This window comes from Rhincodon typus, chromosome 32 (assembly GCF_021869965.1).
Source record: "Rhincodon typus isolate 14 chromosome 32, sRhiTyp1.1, whole genome shotgun sequence".
In the NCBI taxonomy this organism is placed as follows: domain Eukaryota; kingdom Metazoa; phylum Chordata; class Chondrichthyes; order Orectolobiformes; family Rhincodontidae; genus Rhincodon; species Rhincodon typus.
Window position 1 is genome coordinate 27,953,529 of NC_063363.1, and position 7,938 is coordinate 27,961,466.

The window sequence follows — 7,938 nt, forward strand, 5'->3', positions numbered from 1 at the left end:
AACTCGCCACCCCAGGGTTTTGGATTTCTAATCTAATGATATTATTACTACATCAGCTCCTCCCCATTGTTGCACTTTAATAGTAAAAGAATATTATTACACTTACAGCCCTCTCAGATGAGTGCAAAAGATCTTATGACAATTTGAAGAAGAATTTGAAATTCTCCACAGGGTCATGGCCAATAACTATCCCTCAAATTTCTTGATTGTTATTGGAACAACATCCATCAAGATAAGTGGAATATATGACATCACTTCCCTGACATGTGCCTTATATGTAGTAAACAGGCAGTAGGGAGACAGGAGGTGAGTTACTGATTGCAGAATGTCTAGCATCTTTACTTGACTTCTTGCCACGGTATACATGTGTGTATGTATATGCATATAAATATTATATATATATATATATATATACACACATATATATATATATATATGGCTGGTCCATTTCAGTTTCTGGTCAATGGTACACCCCAGGATGTTGAAAGTCAGGCATTTAGTGAAGGGGTTCAAAGAGATGGAAAGCTATAAATATATTGATTTGGTGGAATTATTTTCCGTTGCTATCATCACTTAAGAGAGCTCAGATTCCAAGTGCGAGTAAACTTCGAGAAGAAAGGCAAACAAAATGGCAGCAATTGAACAGTATGCTCCACTCAAAACAATTGAAGCATCGGCAACTAAATCGAGTCAGATTGTAATGCAGCACAATGAACAACAAGCTATGAAAATTGAAATCATATATTAGATATGCAGATGACTCGAAAGAGACAATCTCCCTATCTTACAAAGAAGCCCATAAGACATGGGAGCAGAACTAGGCCATTCAGCCCATTGAGCCTGCTCTAGCATTCAATGAGATCATAGTTGATCTAGCAATCCTTAACTCCGCTTGTCTGCCTTTTCCCCAAAACCTCTGATTCTCTTACTGATGAAAAATCTGTCTAGCCCAGCCTTGAACATATCTAACAATGGTGCATACAATTCATGAAGAAAAGACAAGCAATGTGTGAAAATTCAAGATTTGCAAAGGAAAATGTGACTGCTCTAGCAGGAATGATGTCTGGTTCAAAAGAAACACAAGGAATTAAAGGCTTCTCTGTTCAGAATAGAACTTCAGACTATCAGGCTACTGCCTTTTACCCAACAAACTACTAGTTTTCCAAGTCTGAAGAGAACACATTCAGGTACAATAGCAAAATCTTCAGATTCATCTGAATTTGTAAGGTCAAAGACTTAAGAAGGGGTTAGGCTCATGGTAGGTGTAATTATATAAACAAATTTATTATAATAATTGTTATCTGGAAAGAAGTGTGGTGGTGACAACTGTTATTTATGGTTTCAAAAAGGTTAGCTCTTTATTGGTTGCAATAAACATCACTCACTGTGATGACATCATGAGAAATTGATGAGAGAGTAAAATAGCCACTAGTAAAGGAGACAAACTTGTGGCTGAGCCCTCCCAATCACCTTTGTAGTAATACAGAGCCTATTCTTGTAACCTGTATTCAGTTGCAGAGAAGCAATTGTCTACGTCTTTCTTATTCTTCAAGATTCTTGTTGTCAGACCAGAAGGTGGTTATGGCTACCCTCACCCACATTAGACCACATATGTTCCTCACGAAGGATGGCAACACACACAATATATACCACTTCTGTGAAGTGCCTTAGGCTATTTTGCTACTTGAAGGCTGCCATATACGTGGATTGATGTGCGTAACACTCCAACTGTGCTGCTTCACAGTTTTCTTAATGTCAGAGTGATGCGTTAGCAATATCATGCACGGATGTAATGGTGACTTTTCTCCTTTCGTCTTTTCTGTCTCTGCTTCTGAAATGATCATGTGCTCCACATATAGAATGTGCAGTGAGTGAATCCTACCTGAACTGAAGATGACACCAACAGGGAAAAAGTTCTTTCTACTGTTATGTTCCCAGCTGATGTTATTACTGGACAAAGCAGATTACATTAGGGAATCAACTTGATAACTCATAATTTTATTCACTTTGGTTTTGACAGAGTGGGCTCTCACTGAATCATAGGCTTACCATGCCACAGATTGTGCTTTAATATTGAAACAAAAGTTTTTTTTCCAAAAGGAGCATGTATGAATAGAATAATTCAAACTATCTACATATAACACACATTCAAAGATTTTAAACATGCGATCAAAGTATAACCCCATTAATCCCAAAACACTTCTTTGTAAATTGTAAAGAAACAAAACTGTGTTTGTATAGTACCCAAAACACATTCTGGTACAAGTACCCAAAACAACAAACAGCATCCCTGTTTCGAGCACTCCAATAGGTTTAATTCATTGAGGCTTCAATTTTAAACTAAAATTGTGATAGATTCTTCCTGGAGCTATCATACATGAGCTTTACTGCAATCATATTAAATAACCACTTCTAGTTTTTTAATCTGGTTTGAACCAACACAACTCTTCATTCTAAGAATATACCTCATTGTATCCTTCTCTTATCAGGACTGTGCTCCATACAGCCATCCTATGCCAAGATATTCACAGGACTACCACCACCCAAGTTAAAAGTAAAACTAAATTTTACTCTTTCAGTCAAGGCTACCTTCCCGCAAACTTAAAAGAAAATCCAGTACTCTCTAACAAACTTTTGAAGCCCTATTATTTACCATGCTGGGTCACAAATAATCTAAGACAAACAAAAGTCCATTGGTTGCACAAAACCATCCACTCTACAGCCAGGCTTCAAACACTGGTTTTAAAAGAAATCATCACGGTGAAAGAAATATTTGCAAGTTAATTATTCACTTCAGACATTCATAAAAACTTACTAGTTACTAGCTCAACCCCAGAAATCCAAGCTGACAACAATATCATTTAAAATATACATGTAAATTTACATAAATTTACACAATTTGCGTAACACTATTTAACCTAATAATTGCTTCACTGTGTTACCCAATGTGATGAAGTATGCATTGAGGTGCACCAGCAACTTGGACCTAACTGAGAATATTAGGACTAATGTAGTAAGGTAATAAAAGTTATTATAAGGGAAGTTAAGACTTAAAAAAAGATCTCCAGAAACTCCAGGCAAGGAAATTGTATTGCAGTGGGAGTGTTTGAAGAGAAATAAGGTCCTAGCATAATTAATATTCCTTAATGGGAGTGATTATCAAGCTTAAACTGAAGGGAGGTCATTACAGCAGAGCTTGTACCCTTGATATGCTCCTGCCTCTGTATTCCTGGTGAATATGTATGCAGGAAGTATGTCCAGCTGCAGTTACTGGATAACCACATTTTGGAGTTGGAGTGGTAGGTGGAATCACTGTGGAGCATCCAGAATGCTGAGATTATCTTGGACAGCTTATTCAGGGAGCTGGTCACACTGCAGGTAAAGACTGAACAGGCAGAAAGAGGATGGGTGACCATCAGACAGAACAGAGGAAGGCAGGTAATTCAGGAGTCCCTGCGGCCATCTCCCTCTCTAACAGATATATCACTTTAGATACTGTTAAGTGATGGCTTCTCGGGGGATAACAGTAGAAGCCAAGTCCAAGCATGGTTTTCGTACAGATGAGGGGAGGAAGAATAATGGCAGGGCTATAGTGATAGTGGATTCAATAATAATTGGACAGACAGGCATTTCTGAGGCCACAAAAGAGACCCCAGGATAATATGTTGCCTTCCTGATACCAGGGCCAAGAAAGTTTCAAAGTAGCTGCAGGGCATTCTGTAGGAGAGGGGTAAAGGATAAACAACTATTGGTCGTATTGATGCCAATACAACCGATACAAGTTAAAAAGGAAGGGATGAGGTCCTACAGGTAGAATATGGGGAGTTAAGATGTAAGTTTAAAAAGTAAGACATCAAAAGGGGTAATCTCAGGATTACTACGGTGCAATGTTTTAGCAAGGGCAAGAGTAACAGGATATACAAGATGAATTTGTACAAAGCGTATAGGAGGGAGGGATTCAGATTCCTGGAACTTTGCAACAATTTCTGGGGAAAGTGGGACTGCTACAAGCAGGATAGGTTAAATTCGGGCATGCCAATATCCTCAGTAGAGTGTTTTCTACCAGTATTAGGGAGTGTCTAAACTATAATGGCAGCAGGGTGAAAAGGTGAGCATGGAGAAAAAAGACAGAAAAACAAGGTTAGAAACAAAATTCAAAAAGATAAGCCAAAGTGGAAACCAGAAAAAACACAGGAGAAAATAAATAGGGCCATAGTGCAAATCAAAGCTAAGATGACTAAGAAGGTTAAAAAGACAAGTCTAAAGGCATTGTGCCTTAATACAATAAAGTAAGTGTATTAGCACCACAAGTAGACATAAACGGTTCTGATGTAGTTACGATTATGCAGACATAGCTGCAGGGTGACTAAACATGAAAACTAAACATCCAGGGAGATTCATTAGTTAGAAAGGACAGATGAAAAAGGAAAAGAGGTGGGGTAACATTGCTAGCAAAGGAGGACAATGCAATAGTGAGAAAGGACATTAGCTTGGAAAAACATGATGTGAAATCTGTATGGGTGGTGAAAAGGGTCAGAAAATATTGTTAGGGGTTTTCTACAGTTCCATTACACAGAATTAGACATGTAAGGAAAGGCATTAAACAAGAAGTCGGAGATGGATGCGATAAAGGTACAACTGCAAGCACGGGTGACTTTAATTTATATATAGGTTGAACAAATCAAAGTAGCAATGATATTTCTACCCCAGTGGAGGACTGATCCCAAGGAGGGTCTGATCCTAGCCTTGGGTTCTTTATATGAGGGCTATCTGATGGACATAGAGGTTAGATGGCTCTTGGGCACTCCTGCTTTCCTTGCCTGCAAGGAGTGCTACAAAGACCCCTAACCTTCTCCCTGAAGCACTTCTTATCTACCTTCAACAGTTTCTGCCTCCATTAAACTCATAAGTGGGTTGAAGGTGGGTTTCAGATTTTAACATTTGACCCAACCCCAAACCCACTCAGTATTAAAATTGGCCTATCTTAAACTGACGCAGGAAAAAACACAGACTGGTAAGATACAAGAAAGTAAATACAGTAATACCAAAGTTCCTGTACTCCTCTGTGCCTTCAGGATAAGAAACAAGAAAATTGGAATCAGGGATTGAGTAATAGCCTGCTCATAGACTTGTGTATGAAAGATTCGTTAAAAACTGAGGGACAAATTTTCACCTATTGCAGCAAGAAATAGGAACTGGGACTGTTTCTGGATCCCGAACGTGGAAGGAAGCAGTCACCATTTGGAATATTGACTGGGCTTCTCTCTTAATTGGCATTGAAATTGATTTCCAATCCAGTGCAGGGCTGTAGGCAGGCTCTCAAATCTGGACAGCCCATCCAGCTTCAAAGGAGGAGTCAGCTGCAGTGAAGGTTAAGCAACTCTGAGCGTGTTTCTGCATGGAGGTCCCCTCGAGACAACTTAGTTTTAAAAAATCCTACTAAACAAGAGGAAAATCAGTCAGGCCTCCACTTTGTGGGGTGAATCCCTCTCGAGGGTGCTCTTGGATGCACCCGTACTTTTGTGGGTCTGCCTTGAGACCGACTGCCCAACCCCTTCAACCTTACCATCCACTTGTTGCTGGGTGCCCACTTCCAAAACCGTAGAACAGCCTCTCTGCCAGACCCTGAATCTGCCTTAGCTAGAAGATTCAATACTAGGAATAATGTTGGGAAGACATCAGCAGCATAGTGAAACTTCAGGAGAGTCAGAGGACAGAGGTGTCTGTCACTATGCAGAAGGTGCTGAGATAGCTGATAAAGGTCTGAAAGTAGATAAATCACCGAGACAAAATGGACTACATCCCAGAGTTTTGAAGGAGATAGTTATGGAGATCGGGGGCATGGATGGCGATCTTTCAGGAATTACTAGAGTCAGGGAGGATCCCTAGGACTGGAAATGGCTGATATAATATCCCTGTTTAAGGAAGGGAGGCAAAAGACAGGAAATTGGTTGGTTAGCTTCACCTAGGTCATCGGTAAGATTTTAGATTCCATTATTAAAGATGAGGTTACAGAGGACTTGGAAGTACATAGTAAAATAGGGGACGTAAAACTCAGCACGCAACAGCGCCCCCACCCCCATCACAAATGCACTGTATCAGTTCAATTTTTCTGTCAAAATGAAGTACTTCTCTCTCCATAGAATGATATAATTTGGAACAGATAATAAAACAAACCATGTCTAAATTTTTAACAGCTGTAATCTGAGATTAAAATCAGATGTGAAAGCCTGTTTCAAAATCCCTGTTATAAAGGGGAAGTTGGCCCCCCTCTGATAACGGAAACCAAAACACCCAGAGAGGTGTGCCTCATCCTATAATCTGTTAAAAGAAGTGTGTAAGGTGTGAAAAGCCTCTCACCCCAATCTATTATAAAGGAGTGGCTAAATGAGGTTGTTGACCTGCTCGCCGAGCTGGCTTGTTTTTGTTCAAGTCTGGCAATTTTTAGTATGTTACGCCCATAGTTGTTTAAAGTATTGGCAAAGATCTGTAGCTCAGCTTGTGGATGAGGTTTGGCAAAGATCTGTAGCTCTGGTTGTGGATGAGGTTAAATGATTAAGTGGTTAAATGAAATAAACTCCTGACACTCACTCTATAATCAACAAGTAGCAATTTATTTATTTAACTCACAGTGAATAAATTAACTGAACTATTAACAAACTGAACACTTCACCTCTAACTACTAACTATTCCCGAATAAAACAAAATTCTAATGATATACTGTTCCAATAAATATAAGTCCCACTTATACAAGACAAAATAAAAAAGAAATTAGAACATTGTTGCTTGAAATTACAGCCAGGTTATATCTTCTGGAATGTTCTGTGTATTCTCCAATGATTTTCTGTCAGAAATATTAACTAGGAGTGCCACTGCATCTTTATTTCGATGATGCTTTCTCTAAGAGCTGAGACAGCTGATCTCTTAGCATATGGTAGTTCACTCTTTGCTGCTTTTGCAACTGTCCCCATCTTTTGTACCCTTGATGACATATGAGTTTCTTCCAATAGGATTGGTCCTATGTTGTCAAAACCATCAGATTTAAATTCAATTGGCTTGTAGTATCTAAGTGCCTAGTTTAAATTAATTGTATAAATCAAAACTTTTTGTCTTGATAACAAAAAAAACTGCGGCCTGGCCTGCTAACCATCCAGCCTTTTGATGCAAATGTTATAATTCGGATGATCTGTATAACTGTAAACCCACAAGCTGCTCACATACTTTTTTAAAAAAAAATCCAAGCCTAGAAAAAGCACATCACCTTTTGAAGGGACCACATACTTCTTCCCCTCTATCATTTTATAAACATCAATATCTTACAAACACCAAATTCTAACATCCTGCCTCCCAATCCACAAGTACTGTACTGCAACATCCCCTTTATGAATCTTGTGTATAACATGCACTTTAAGCATTAGGCTTGCTCTTGTCACATTTTCCTTCTGATCCATTGTGAGCATCATCATGGGTGAATTTTTCTGTATGTATAGAAAGATCAAATTGCCTAGCCTGTTTCCCATTGGTCTGTTGTAACATCTTGCCTCAGTAGATTTTGTTATCATCTAATTCCTGTCCTGTTGGAACCTTCAATGGACTTTTCTGCAGGTTGATATCACCTCTAGGCTTTGGTTTGACTGACCTTTGACAAGTCCTGCCTCCTAATCTGGAATCCACCATCAGATCTTGGACTTTTCCAGTGCTGCTTTGGTCCAATTTATATCCCCCTGATGATTATAGTAAAGTTCCAAAAATATTATGCTCTCCACAGAAATGCACTGTTTAAAAAATCCTGTTTCATAAAGTGTTGAAATGCAGACCCAGAGTTGTAATTAAAAACGTATTACTAATGGGATTTTTGTTGTACCATATTGAGTTACCACAGTCTTAATTCAGACAGTCAGGTGTTGAAGGAGAAATTTTTACATGCTTTAATACACA